The sequence below is a fragment of the Excalfactoria chinensis genome, chromosome 7 (genome assembly GCF_039878825.1).
Source record: "Excalfactoria chinensis isolate bCotChi1 chromosome 7, bCotChi1.hap2, whole genome shotgun sequence".
Classification (NCBI taxonomy): domain Eukaryota; kingdom Metazoa; phylum Chordata; class Aves; order Galliformes; family Phasianidae; genus Excalfactoria; species Excalfactoria chinensis.
Window position 1 is genome coordinate 5,633,172 of NC_092831.1, and position 16,067 is coordinate 5,649,238.

Consider the following 16,067-nt stretch of genomic DNA (forward strand, 5'->3'; position numbering starts at 1 on the left):
TCAATTGCCAATTAGTAAAGTGCACAGAAAATCCAGCCTTGAATTCAGCTACTCAAGCTGGCATATACTTAACAGGATGATTAGAGGAAATTTGTAAAAGGAGAATTTCAGAACTGAACATAGGCTCTCTGCTTTGAATGTCTTCTCTAGGCATCAAAGAAAAAATCTACTGCTGCATTAAAATGTACAGCAGCAAGCACTGCAACTAATCTACTGCAGTAACTTTTCATTCATTTTGATAGTGGATGGGATTACCAAGCTGGAGCAGATCACTGAAGAATCACTTTGTACAATAAAGCTCATACCGCAGCAGTAAAAATGTTAGGGTACTTTCAGTCCTTCTCAGCCACTGATCCTTTGACTTTTGATAACATTCTGTTTGTTGAGTGAAGACTTTAATGAAAACAGCATTTCAGAACTTCCTTCCTTAGTAAGCATATGTCCTCACCTTAACCTTGTTTTAACATTGTTTTTTTGTGTGGGCTTTTATTGTATTGTACATTATGGAAAATCTGATAAGAGAAAAGTAAAGGCTGAGCCCAGTACTATTGTATCAGAATGGCTGAAATATTCACATATCCTGGAAAACCTGGGAATTTGCGATCCTACTTTCAGACATAGAATGGATACATGGCTCTTGATTACAGAAAAAAAATCCCCTACAGTCAAACACAAAGCTAAATTTCAGCTGTATTCTCTGATGAACAATCAACGTGGCTCATTTCCTGGGCTTTGAAAGAAAAACTGTTTCTTGCACAACCTAGTGAGCTGAGAGTAATAGGAATGATATGCTAGATGACAGCAGCAAAGTAGAATCTACAAAAAAGACCCTAGAAGTCTGCAGTCGTGAATTAAAGTATGAATGTCATAGATGCAGTACATTGGGTGTTTGATCCACAAAGATTTGTTTCAAGTGCAGCACATGCTACAGCTGTAACTATCGCACCCACCGTCTATCTAGATGGTTGGTTCTCCCCAGACATCCAACCTTTCTAAAAGAATCACAACACTTATTAAAAAGCATCAAGAAAATAAAAAGTTAGCCAGTAATTTACATTCTGGTTCTCAAAGGAAATCACTTATTTTGTCTACCTTTTATTTTATTACAGTTTCTTTTATATCTCACGATATGAGAAAGTGTAATTCTCTGTTAATTCGTACAACAGAATTTTTCAGATATAACTGAAATGCTGTGTGCAGTTCTTTGGGTATTTTTCTTACAAAGAGAGCTTCCTAATCTTTGCCTTCACCATAGAAAATCACCCAGTTAAGTGAAAAGGTCCAGGCTGCCTTTATCTGTTAGTGTCCCTCCTGAAATTCAGATGTGGTTGGCTGCTGCTGAAGAGTGGCCTTCACACAACAGAACAGAATGACACCACATCCATATTCCTGGAGGGTGTGTTTAATCACTAACATCTCATCGGTCTCATACACAATAATGACCTTTTCTTAATACGAAGTCCTTTTCTTAATATGAAGATATTAAGCACATTCCTACCACTAGCTGAATTCCTGTACACACCTAGAGGAAAAGCAAAGAATGAAGTACTTAAGATATTCCTGGCAGCATGCAATATTGAAATTGTTTACCATGAAACAATAATTCAAACTCTTAATAGTTGCATTTGTCCGTAAGGATCTTACAGATCATCTGGAGTTCTTACAATGACCAAGATCAGTTTTCTTTAGGCTTTATATTAAAATAAAATAAAATCCTACCACTAACAAATTATGGTTTGAAGGAAATTCTCTTTTCAGGCAATCTTTTCAAAACTCCTCATCATACACATCCTTGTACTTCTGTTAACTGTCAGTGATTGGCTTCACATTAGATGAAATATTGGTCCAATTTAAAAGAACATTTCCTGTTTGGATATTTAACTAATTCCAGCATTTTCTTCAGAGTTCGAGTTTTCACTAAGAAAGCTTGCTGCAACAGCCTCTGGTGAGGGCTGACCTAGTGATCATTTCCAGAGTCTGATCCTGAGTGTGTGCATGTGAGAGAACTAACCAGCTAGGTCAGTGAGTTGCTAACTTAGAGTGGTCAGAGTGTCAGTCTTTGAAACAGTTTATTTCACAACTCTGGCAGAAGAATTTAATTGGAGTCATTTGAAAGTTTGTTACATAAGAGCAAGGACTTTAAATTTCCAAAGTTAATAATAAGTGAGATTTCTGATAGATATTTCTGCATGTAAAAATGAATATTTCATATCTATACAAGGAGGGGGAAAACACAACTGGACAGCAAGCAAAACATGTGGGCTCTTCTGGAAATGGCAATGTTTCCTAGGAATCAGCTCATTAATTTTCCCTGGGAGGTATGCAATTGAAATTCAGTGAGAGTTAAGCACTTGACTCCCTTAGACTCTTTCAAATCCCAGCTGAAGTGATATTTAGCTAATTCCCAAACTCACTGAAATTAGTCACTTGGCATAGTGATGCTACCTAGTTACTGCAATAGATTCTGTCCCCAGCACAGCATTTAATGATGTCATTACAGGAGTTTGCAGGTCTTTGTTGGGCTAGTGGCAGCTAAGTTTACTGGCCTGAAAGCCCATCACCCAGAGTGATAAATGGAGCAAGTAGCTGCCTTGGAGGATGCTTCTCAATATCTACAGTAACATCATGTGTGCATATCCAGCTTTCTGAATGCACTTACTGATTTGCAGAAGCATGTCTGTTCAACTTGTACAAAATAACATATTCTGTGGACTTGACCATCCTCAGATGTTCTACCAAATCAATGATATTACATCCCTCTGACTTGTATGAAATAAAATTAGGCATGTCAGGAGAGATTTGCTCTTTAACAGCCACAGTTTTTCTCCCTTTTCCTAGTTTACTTCCCCTCTTTCATTCCTGGCGTCCTTGCTTTGCTGCCAGAAATGTCTGAACTGGTGAGCTCACTCCCCCCATCCTTTCTTCCTTTCTCTCCTTCTCTCTTGGCTGTCCATGGGTTTCAATGGGCTCCTGCAGCTACCCAGGCGGACAGCATTCCGTTGCCACGCAACTCCCTGAAAAGAAGCACATGCTGCTGCTGCACAGACAGAGCCTGCCCGTCTGCTCCAGTGATGCTGTGGCCTAATTTCTACCTCTGTTGTATTAGTTACAAAAGGGAACATCTCCATAGTGGAGGGTTGGGGAGTACTGAATTATCTGCACTTCTTTGTTTGTTTGTTTTTTCCCCACTCCCTTGATTGGGTGCATCCTCTTCCATCTCATAGCTCCTAAAAGTCATGCATGTCTAATCTGTGTGCATACATTTGGGACTGTTTTCTGGGCTTTGCAGAATACAAACAGTTTTCTGTTGGCTGAGTTAACAGTACATACTGATATTTGCCAAGCTTTCCTGTAGCTCTCATTTAAGGGCAGTTTTGCATGCAGATTCTCAAGGCGGTTCATTGTTTCCTACCTGACTTTTTATCACCCGGGTGTTGTGCTGACTATTTTTTTTTCTAAGGCCTCTTTAGGAATGCAAACGTATCTTTCCTCATTTTCCCTCCTTTCAGTGTGCCTTCCTGAGAACTAAAAAATTCCTTTGGTTTTTCCACAGATACCAATTTTATCCATAGATGTAGGTTTGGTCTGCCTCGTGCTTAAAAGCCAAGGCCATATGGATTCAGATTTTGAGACCTGAACTCAGTTCTTCTCCTATAATCCATTGCTGCTATTATAGACAGTACTGTTATTAGACAAGAAACTACAGACAAAATAATATTCAAATTTCCTTATATTTATTGATAACTTGCTTAAATTTATTGCCAGTATGTTTTTATGTCAGTTGCCTTTTGTCAGTTCAGTTACCAACTCAGCAGCTCCCTCAATCTGCAAGCAAAAGTGAACCTCAGAGACAAACTGTGCTGCATTCAGCCTGACACAGTCTAATATTGCTCTGGTGCTCTGAGCACTCCACTGATTCTCACCTCTTGGCTGAGTCTGAAGTCCCAGTCCTCATCTACAAATCCCTAATTTGGTTAGTATGCATCTACTTTAAGGGCAACCAAGAGTCTTCATCCACCGATCCCTGGAGTCAGCACTACAGAACAAATTTCTGCCAGCATTGCTACATCAGTGCACACTGTGAAAACTGTAACCTCTGGCCAACAATGCCGTACCAATAAAAGCCTGGTGTAATTTCATTTATGCCACCAGGGCAGCACATTTGTCGGCTTAGTTTGCACATTTCAAAAATGTGCCATAACTAAAGAGAGAAAAACCACAATGGCATGGAAAAACATGCAAAAGGCAGGAGCTCCGTAACAAACAGAGCCAAGGCCAGTGACACCTTACAACTAAGACTCTGTGAGAACACAAAGATCCAAGAACTCTTTAGAATAGTTCCAGCCCATGTGCTCCAATTCTTCCCTCCACAGCTATGACACAGTACCCAGACGCTTTGCACAATGTCTCGACTTTTTGGCACACAAAGAAAATTGCAGACCCTGAGAGTTTCACATGCGATGAAATTGTCATATTATTTAGAAAATATGTTGAGACTTTCTGGAGAGAGAAGTCCCATATAAAGGCAGAACCATAGTAATTGCATAAGTCACACACATGCAGTTCCTCAAATGTTCTTCCTCCCCAGACACACTCTGCATAAGATGAAATACAACTTTATAGCACTAAAAAACAACACCTAAACAACTTGTACTAATACTACATTAAAAAATCACATTCCCATTTGAAATCAAAAAGGGAAAACCTGAAGGAAATCTAAAAGGGAAAATAAGGCACAGAGCTGCATAAGGCCACTTCAAAGCTAAAGAAAAAAAAATGAATTCTTTGCCAAAGAAGCAAAGAATTGAAGAATAACAACACAAGTTTATTTGCCATTCCAATACCAATTTCTGACTCACTGCTCAGAGACAGCCTGTGTGTTACTCTCGATATTTCCAGCTCTTGCATCAGTTTAAGATGATACTACAATTTGGCTCTCAGCCAGAAAGTGGCAAGTGAAATAACGTTCCAGTACTTGCACTGTGAACACACAGCTGGCTTCAAAGGGAAATGGACTAATCCTACTTCATTTCCCTTCCTCAGTGTGTTTAAAGAGCTTTGGTGTGCTGAAGGAAATCAACCAAAATTCATTAGTTTCCTTCTGATTCAGCCCATTGCTGTTGGAATGGGAAACAGGTAGGGACGGAAGGATCCTACACAATTTCCTTTTGACGTAGACTTTAAACCAATTCTGGTCTCACTTGTGCACACACAGATCTTCACTCATGATGCCTGTATTTAAATGCAGTACCTCACCAAGCTGGCTACAACTCATAAAGCCAGAAAGAGGAAAAATAAATCTTAAAATAACAGTACCCTATTTGACTTAATTCCATTGATGTCTTTTGCCAGTTGTGAGAAACTATGTTTAACTAAGAACAAAACTCAGAAAATCAAGAGGTGAACCAGAAAGAAATAAAAGAAAGGGAAGGGGAAAAAAACAATAGAAACTGAAAAGAAGGGAAAAAAAGGACAGAATCATTTTATAATTGTATCATATACATTATTTGCTATTCAATGAAAAAACAAACAAACAAACAAACAGCAAATTAAAATACCAATTGTAAATGGCTAAACTAAACTCCAGGCATTATTCTGACTTATATATATTTTTTGTACGTGGTTTATGAAATACAAACCTGAATTTTAAATCAGTTAGTCTGGACAGTAAGTTTCTCCTCTCATGCATAAACAGACCTCGCAATGCTGTTCTTCAGAGCTCATGTCATATTTACACGAGCCTTTCCAAGGTTACTGGAAGCAATTTGATTTCAAGTGATTCCAGGCTGAATTCTGTTCAGTTTAAGGCCAAAATGTTTAAGACACAAAGCCAGAATGCCCATTTTTTCCAAAGCAAACAGGAAATTTACCACCTAAGCAGAAATTGGCTTGTGACAAACAAATCAGAAAGGAACAAAACTACAAAGTTCATAATAAGATCATGGCTTGAGTTGAATCAAATTGGAACAACATGTAAAAAATGTTTTATCCTTTTATTTTGTTTTGTAACTGCAGTGAAGAAAAAGAAGCAGTAGTGCTGCGCTGAAGAGTTTCCCCAGTTTCCACCATCATAATTTAAATCATGAATGGACTTGCGACACTGCCTTCCCCTAGCAATTACGAATACATGGGACTGAAGCAGTATATTGGACAGAAATTCCAGACATGGAATCAACTAAAAAGCTTTTAAAATAGAAACACTGCGTCTGTGAAACTACAAGCTCTGATGTTGTAGAAGACTCTGTAGTACCTGCAGAGTGAATTGAAATGAGATTATTTTTCTTTGCTATTGTAGGTTAATCTTTATTTTCAGTCTTTGACCCCAAGGCCATAATTTGAAATGCTATTCAACCTGCTGTAGAAGAAGTTATATGACACTGATGATGTATAAAGATTGAAGACTTGATGCAGAAACACTGGAATAGCTACAACAATAACATAGATAATCTGTTCTCTTTGCATGTGCCACTTATTTTCTTATCCAGAGTCAAAGGTTGAATGTTCCATCCCTATCTTTAGTTGTAATTAATGAATATTGAATGGCAAGAAATCAATCACCACTTGTCAGTGATATCACAGGCAAGCAAATAAATGAAATGAGAGTATTTTACAGCTCAAATACCCAAAGTCAAAACTAGCTTAATTTGGCATTTTTCTTATTTTTCTTGTTTAGCATACTTCAAATTGGTTTCAAAGTACAAGAGAGTAGATGGTATGTAGACAACTCCAGGTCAATCAGATCACTGACTATAACATTTTCTTAATCCTTTCTTGTTTGCTGTGTTTATTTCTGTTATTATTATTCTTGCTTGCTGCATAAATTACACAAAAGACTTTGCTTGTTTGTTTTGTATTCCCTTTGCAAAATCTTCATTCTCCTTCTTCCTGTTTCCTCAGTTTTGTTCTCTCTCACACTGAGCCATCTCTTTTTGTTCCTGTGGTGCATACATATTGGATTTAATCTGGTGTCACCTTAGAATTCAAATTTCCCTCCAAATGAAGATAAAGTATTGTGGATAAAACCATTTTCTAAATGTATCTGCACCTCTAACAGAAATAAGAACTTCATTTTTTAACCTCTTCTTCATGTCTAATTCCTAAGATTCCTAGACTGCTTTTTTGAAAATAAAAGTGAAATCCTACGTGAGAAATGCAGATCAATAACTTAACCAACCACATAGACAGTTTACTATTTACAAATGGGAGTTAATATATGCAAGCAGAATGTGGTTCGTGAAGACCTAACAGGAAAAGAAAACGTCTTTTGATTTATATCAGAGATGTCTGTAAAGTTTCAAATAGTAAGTAGTGAAAATCTGAGAGACTGATATTAATTTATTTATTTATTCGCCCTATTGCAGCAATAGGGAGAACACAGCAACAGAGGAACACCCGCACTCAGGGCCATTCTTTGACAGTTACCAACTGGCCACGTCTGTCTGCAAACAAGACTTAATTTCCTATGGAAACCAATTCAGGCTGCCCAATAGAGGGTCAAAAGTGAAAGAAAAGGAGTCAGAGGGCACTAGGCAGCGTGCATAGTGTAAATGCTTGTGCATACCTCCTGGACAACAAAGGTATGTTGTTTCCTCGTTCATGATTAAGAAAACAGGGACAGAGATCAAGAATGCTGTGTAACATTACAGTGATGTTGGTAACAGGTACTCTGAAAATGCGTGTTGGTTATTTCAAATCATATGCACAGATGTACCATTTGCATTCAACAATCATACCACCTACACCAAACACCTTTTTTACACACCACAAACTAGGAAAAGTTAGATTTGATATCTGCAAATTTACTCTCACTCACAGTTTTAATCTATGACTTGTCAGTATTGCCCTGACTCCTTGCTTCTTCAGATACAAAATATCACAAACTACAATTCAACATTCTCAACTGTATATATGGCCTCCTGAGCAGGAGGTTAAGAATTTTGATATTACATTAAAAAATGTATTTCCCAATTCAATGACAAATGTACTTGCTCTGGTAATTGTGTCCAAAGTAAGAAAAAATGAGTCTTTTTTAGTGGAAAGCGGTTAGTGGAATTGGACGTATTAAAATCTTTTCCTTTTCAATCATGGAATAAGCAGCTGTCTATTCACCAGGGCTATAGAAAGACTACAAACAGAATCTAGCCTATTATTAGGTATTAAAAAGTGAGCTTTGTGTATGAGAATACCCTCACTTGCTTCACTGTGCCAGTTCAAAAAACGCAATTTTAAGTTACTGAAAAATGTGGAGAAATCACTTCACATTAAATGCTTCCATTATCAGGACCGAGTGTACCCTCTTATAACTTATCTGGGAAAACTACTTTGAAGTGCAAATCCCGGCATTACTTTAAATGACTAGAACAGAATGGCAAACAATGTTTCAGCAAGACTTAGGAAAAAAAGTATTTTAAATTTACCTTCCTGTTTCTGGTTCTAGCTAAGATGGGCTAGCTGCAACACCTACAGACTTAGCTGTTATTAGGTGAAGACTGGAGCAATGGAGCCATATTAACCCAGGCCCACTGTTTGTTTTTAAAATGTAGTCATGCCCCCAAAGACCATGCTGTGGTTTCTGCACTATCTCAAAATAAAAGAAAGAAAAATCTAATGCTTATAGCTTTTTAGCTTTCATACAATTTGGACTTCAAGAACTTTTATGCACCTTTATTGATATTAACCTCATATTCATGCATTAGTTTTTCCTATATCACAGAATCATAGAATGGCCTGGGTTGAGAAGGACAGATCATCTAGTTTCAACCCCCCTGCTGTGGGCAGGGTTGCCAATCACTAAACCAGGCTGCCCGGGCCACATCAGAGCAGAAAGGAAAAGGAAACAAGCAAGAATGAAACTTACTCTTGCATTCCTCTTTATTCCTCTTTTCCTGTTGTTGGTAAAAATTATCAGTAAGTTAATATAAATGATTGTTTCATTGCATCCCATCTGCATGCTCTTGGAAAAATCAATATGGATTTGTTCAAAACCAATTGCTCTTTTAAATGCTCAATTAAAACCCGAACTGAGGTTTGGGTTTTCTTTCTTTCTTTTTTTTTTTTTTTTTTTTTTTTTTTTTAGATGATAGATATCAAAATGATTTGATATCACATAATTATGAAAATGTTGTATTGCAAAACAATCCCAACCAGACACAGTAACTTGTACCCAAGAGTGACTCAAATCTACATCATTTACTGCCACAGTAGTGCCACAAATGAACTTGGCAATCATGAAAATATGACAGAAGTGCAGTGGATAGTAAATAAACCCATACACTGAGCTTCCTGGCTGTTCTCTGTCCTATGATCATAGACTGATTTGGGTTGGAAGGGATATCAAAGACCATATAGTTTCAACCCCCTGCAATGGGCCAACTAGACCAGCTTGCCCAGATCCCCATATCCAGCTTGGCCCTGAACACTTCCGGGGATGGAGCATCCACAGTTTCTCTGGGCAGCCTGTGCCAGTGCCCCACCACTCTCATGGTAAATAATTTCTTCCTAATGTCTAATTTAAATCTATTTTCTTATAGTTTAAAGCTGTTACTCCTTGTCCTGTCACTACACTCCCTGGTAAACTGTCCCTCCCTCTTTTCATATAGCTCAGGATACAGTTGGCTTTCCAGGCTGCAAGCATATATACTGCTAGTTCACATTAAGTTTTTCACCAACCACCGCTCCCAAATCCTTCCCCACAGGGCTGCTTTCAATTCATTCATTGCCCAGTTTTTATTTGTGCATGGGATTGCCCCAACACAGGTGTAGGACCTTGCACTTGCCCTTGGTGAACATCATGAGGTTTGCACAGGCCCACCTGTCAAGCCTGCCAAGGCTTCTCTGGACAGCATTGCTTCCATCTAGCAAGTCAACTGTATCATGCAGCTTGGTGTCGAACACGATTCATCACTGGATGCCCCCTGGACATCAAGCCATTGACTGCAACTCTTCAAGTGCATCCGTCCAGCCAATTCCTTACCTACCAGATGTTCCACCTGTCAGATCCATGTCTCTCCAATTTAGAGACAAGGATGTTGTACGGGACAGTGTCAAATGTTTTGGTTTTGCTATTGAAGTGTATTTACAGGCCAATGGCCCAGCTAAAATTATAAACTGGACAGATGCACACAGTATATAATTTAATCTCACAATCTAGCTGTTGCTGGTGTAACAACATCTAAACAAGAATTCAGGACAAGTTTTCCCTCTTTAAAAAAGAAAAAGTCTAAGGGGAAAAGACAAATTTCCTTCTTTGATGCTATATGTCACTATATAACTGTTAGAGCTTGTGTTTAGCACTAACCAGTCCAGCTGGCTTCTTTGCTTTCGCAACAGTCCTCATAGCTTCCTTGAGTTGTTTTCTATGGTCTTCCTTTTGATAGTCATGTTTATAGCACTAGGAAAGGAAGAAACAAAGCAATTGTAAAGCTTGTTAAGAAGTAGTTTGTGTACTATTAAAGATGACTTCCCCACTTCCAGTTCTATTTGTTCTTCCTTCCCAAAGTGGCTCAGATCTTTCCATGTAAAATCTGAGCACTCTTCAGCAGTCAGATCTCTGAGAAAACCATCCAAAGCTAAGTCCTGATATGTCACAAGCTTCTGAAAAGCTTCATATTCTAATAAGCCAAAGGATCACCCCTCAGCAGTTACAAATCTACAGATGCACTAGGATGCAACACAACCCTCATTTAGTCTTCATATTGGGTGAAGAACTGTGAAGAACTGCTAATCACAACAATGCAGGCAGCATAGTGGCAGGCTTTAAATGAACAAAAAATTAAGATGCACATCTCAGAATGACTCATGCTATAGAGAAACATGCCTTTGCAAACAGCTGTACTATATAAGTACTGCCTATTAACTCTTTCTCATTTGTTCATCATACAGCACTCCAGTGGAAATATTAATCCTTAACTATGCTATATTCTTCTGAGCATTTCCTGTTCTGTTTCAATAAGGTCAGCCAGGTTAGTTCACACTCGCAGAGCTTTGCTAACCTGATGACTCTGTCTGAAATGGACAAGGGTGCATCTGTGTCAGTAGTTCAGTCTGAGGATGTGGTTTCACATTGAACATTGGTGTAAATGCAGGTTACCACAAGAGCTATGTGGCAGCTTGCTTTCTCCAAGAGAAAGTACTTTTTTTCTCTTAGAGAGCACATTGGACAGCCAGCCTCACTGCACAGGTAGAAACAGCTACTGCCCTATAAAATATTAATTATGGAAAATATACATATCCTCAGATTTATTCACCCACACAATCTCTGCAGCTGAATCATATATCTTCAGAAAAATCTGAATCTTCAGGAAAAAAAGAAAAAAAAATGTATGTCAGGTAAATATTGAGTCATTATGAATAAGGAACAGTTAAAACAAAACCTGTTATCATATGAGATATGTATGTTCATTTGTAAAAGAGGTGGGATATCACAGGTCAATCATCCTGTGTGTCTGTTACCATCTGTGAACCATATACTTAACATCACCTATAAAAACAGCTAAATGTAGCAGAGAAACATCCACAGTAGGATAAAGAACTAACCTAGAAGCTCTGTGCGCACTCCCCAGAATTTAAAACACCCTAAAGTTTATAAATGTTTACGAGTTTGCTCAGCAGACAAGGGTGAGAAGTACAGCAGAAAAAGCAGCTGCAGCTTATACAGCATATAGCTCACACTGGTGTCCCCAGAACTGCAGGTGAGCATTTCACTTAAATACATTGGTTCTTCAGCATAGAAAATTAGTATCATGTTCTCTGTATCTACTCCCTCTGGAAGAAACAAACAAAATGCTTGCCTCACATAAAAATATAACATGTTAGGTTGGCAATGTGAGGTGTTCAAATATGAAGGTCCAGGTCTTACAGAGATGCAATAAATTTGGTACTGTGTATCACCCCACTACCTGAGTATGGGGAGAACTTTAATTTCTGGATATTTAGATCACTCTTCATTTCATTTCCATATAAACTAACTAACTTCAACCAAAAATATTACATTTGTGAACCTGTTCTGATTAAATTTAAGATTTCTACTATTTCTGACACGTGTGAGTCATCATTTTTTCCCTGAAATTGCAAAGAACAACCTGCTTTACTTTAAAACTCATGAAAGAAAAATCATATAAACTGAGAATAAATAATTACAAGCCCTCCACAAACAAAATGTTAGCAATTAAAAGATATTTAGAACAAAATATATACCTTAAAACAGGTTTTTTCTGAATATCTTTGTCTAAAACCTCTATCAAATAAAATTTGATTTTTATGATGGCAAAAGAAGCTGAAGTCATACATAATCCAAATCACACCACCCTAGTGAGATGGAGTTATCTCAGTTTACAGGACAGGACTGATCCTAATGGCGTCTGCCTGAAGCTCTCAGGTAGAGAAAAGCTTGAGCTATAATGACAGTGTGCAGAATGACCCATACTGCCTTTTGGCTAAATGCTACTTCGAGCAGGCTTTAGAAGTTTATCATCACTATATGGTAATTATGACTTTTCTCAGACACAAAGAATTATGGCTTTTATCACTGGCTCACGCCAAATCTAAGTTCTTAAAAGAAATCAGCCCAAAGCAGGTGCACAGAGCTGTCAGACCTTGAAATTTGTTTTGAAACCAACCACCTGTTAGTGTAATTGTGTAGCTGTTTTTCCTGGCTTATGGGATTTTAGTTCAGCTGTTGTTCTCATGCTAACGCTTATTTCCTCCAGGAATCAGCCTGTCTGTTTACGCAAACTTACAAATTTCTATGTGACTGTCTTCACAGCCTGATTCAATGCATACATGCACAGCGTCTGTTGTAGCACCTTTACCCAATAATACGCTTTGTTTACAAACCAGCTCACACTGCTTTAGGAAAATGTCTGAAAAACAGCATTTGCCATCCTGTGTGTCACACTGAATCACTTAGATGACTCGACTCTGTTTCTTGTTTGTTTTAGACGGCAACAAAGAACTTGCAGTGGATGATCTCAATGATCAGATTTTATGTGGGTGCCTGACTCACGTTTTACTGATAACAGAGCACTGCTCCTGCAGCTGCAAGAAAGTTCTTAGTCAGGATTTCTACTAAACCCTTCTGTTTCTAAAGGTTTACAGCTTCACCAAAAGCCAGCTCTGGATTAGAAGGTATCAAAGACACTCGGTGCAGAGGAACACTTAATCAAAAAATCTGATAGAAAAAGTCTGCTATGTGTGAGATAAAAGTGTAAAAATTATTATCAGAAATACGATGGCTTAAGATGCTGTTTGTAAATGAGCAATGGCGTCTAAGAAAGGACAATGGGCTTGCACTTAAGGGGCTAGTCAGAACTACGGTTCCTTTATGCTCCAGACTGCTGTTTTCAGCCTCCTTTGGACAGGAGCCACCTCAGAAAAAGAATTGGGCACTTGGGTCAAAACAATAGATGAGCTGTTCACAGAACGTCTCCCGGCACACTCATTCCGAGTCATCCTGCAGCTCCACACTGCCCTCCAGGGAAGGCTGTCACCAAAGTCACAAAGTATCCCTCAGTTTCCCTCACTCGGGGATTATTCCTTAGGAATACACACAAAGCGAGCAAGAAAAATACAGCTGACATAAACATATTCATAAGCTATTTCCTGACATAAAATCGGTAAAAGATGAATTATAAAGATTAAATATTCCATGTGCTCTTATTCATGCACAGATAACTGCTATGCAAACGCCTTTCTCAAGCATCATATAAAGGAAACGATAAACAATTTATGGGTAATAGTTCATAAATAGATGCAGTGCTGTATATCCAGCGGGCACAGATATTTCATAGTGAAAGACATGATTACTAGGTTTATGCAAGACATGAAATGTGAGTTGTTTGCAGCTATTTAGAAACATTTGGGGGCACAATAAACTGTTGAGATTTATTCTATTTAAATGTATTGCCCATCCCTGACTGTAGTGCATGTTGTCTTGCTTTTATCAGAAGGAATCTTTTTAAAATGCATTGAGAAACTCAGTTATTTATCATTGTCTTAACTTAAAAAGACTACATCTTTGTATAGAGTTCTGTTAAAAGAAATCCTGCTTATCATAATCACGTACTTCCCCAAAGTTCCTGTTTTTTTAGAAGCCTTATTAATTGCAAATGTTGTTTACTAGAGGAAAACCGTGATTGAACCTCTGAAACAAAGAGAATAGTTGCAACTTTAATCCTTTCAATAAGCCTTTGTTTCCCATTGACTAAAAACTTCCTAAAGGAAGCAGAGCTGCGAAAATCCAGGAAGGAATTAGATTTGCCAAATTCTGTTCCTACTTGGATTTAGATGCAAAGCCTTTGTTGCTCATTGTACAAATGTTTGAGTAATAAAAGAATGATCAATTAAAAAAATACATTTTTTCCAGGGTTGAAATATATAAATAGAAGAGCTTTCTTTAACCACTGAGAACGATTTTTTTCCCACTTTTTATCAAGAGGAAGATGGGTTGTGGCCTGTTGAGAATCATACAAGAACATAGATACATATATTAAGATGGAAAAGAAAAATGAAGTGCAACCTCTTGCTTAATATAAGCATGCTTTGCAGCATCCAAAAGAAGAGAAATCTTCAAAATCCCTTTCCATGACAACGAGTAATTGCAGACTGGAAAGTACACTACTGTGGCAATAAAGCTGAATTCCCAGAAGACCTCTCAGAGACACTACCAATTTGTTTTGTATTTTTTTCCACATGCTCCTGTTAACTCTGTACCACTTTGTGCTCTTTGGGTTTTAACTAGCCAAGCAACACAGAGTCTAGGTAAATATATTCTCACTTAGTCCATAGGCCGCAAGCCTTTTTAATTTCTTATGTAAAAACAACATAATGCAATTCTGATCTCCTTTGCATCAACACAGTTCATATTTAGCTGTCAGTTTCTTGAAAATTAATATCGAGCAACCATTTTTGCAAAGTGCTGCATAAGGAAAGACTGTGGAAGGTGCTGCCTACTGTCAGTTTCCCATGATTTCAGTGGCAGCGTTGTTTAGTGTGTAGCCCCAGCTCCTAAGTAAAACCATCACTATATTTTAACAGAAGTATGGCAAAAGTTTGGCAAGGCTCACTTGCAACACTGAACTGGAAAGGCTACACTACGAGTTCCAGGAGCCAACAGCAGGCGAGGAAACGCTATGGTTAACAGCATATCCACCCTCTGTTTACTGTTAGCTCAAACTATACTGGGGAGATAGTGATCTTCAGCGTGAGCAGAAACAAATGCCTCTGGATCCCTAGTGAGACACAGACATCCATGTAACATTAGTAGGACAGACTCGTCTTATGTTTAGGATATTGCAGGTGTTATTGCCTAAATTTCAAGGATATATGGAATATTTAGTAAGACTTAAAGATTTTCCTGTGTGTTAATGGAAATGTGCGGAGTACATCCCCCAAATAACTACACAGTGTTAAGATTAGATTAAATTGTAGCTACAGAGAGAGGAGCAGGATTTCTGCACCTCACTTTTCATCACAACATTTGACAAGCTCCTCTCTCCCTTTAAGATAGAAAGAGCAGTTTTAATTTAAACTACAAACTGTGGACCAGGTCTCAGCTTGGCTTTGCAATTCACTATATGCCTGAGGGATAAATTATTTAGCATTAGCACATGGTATGTCATGTCTTGTTACTTAAGTGGACTATGGCTCCCATCCAGGCATCCCCTCGGGGCCCCCGGATTGGCTGCGGGTGATGTCATCTCCATTCGGTAATCCTTGGAAGCCCCAGGGACAGCGCTGGCGGCCGCAGGTCTCCCAGCCCCTCCGCCCTGGGCCCGGCTTGGCTCCCGCTTACCACTCCAAGGTTCACTGCAGGTACTGCCCCAATTAAGTGATTTTCAATAACGGTGCAGTGAGACAGAAGGTGCAGCAGATGAGCTGCAGCACCATCACTAAGTATTTGGTTCCCGTAACTGAAAAGTTGTAATACATCTAGCAAGAGGGATATGGCTAAACGAGTTTCTGCTGCAAACCCAAATTACATCAAGAATTTTGAAGGGTTTGTTTGAACAAAACTGAAAGAAATATTATCAGGAATATAGAATAATAATTTTTTGTTTGTTTTTGGTGTA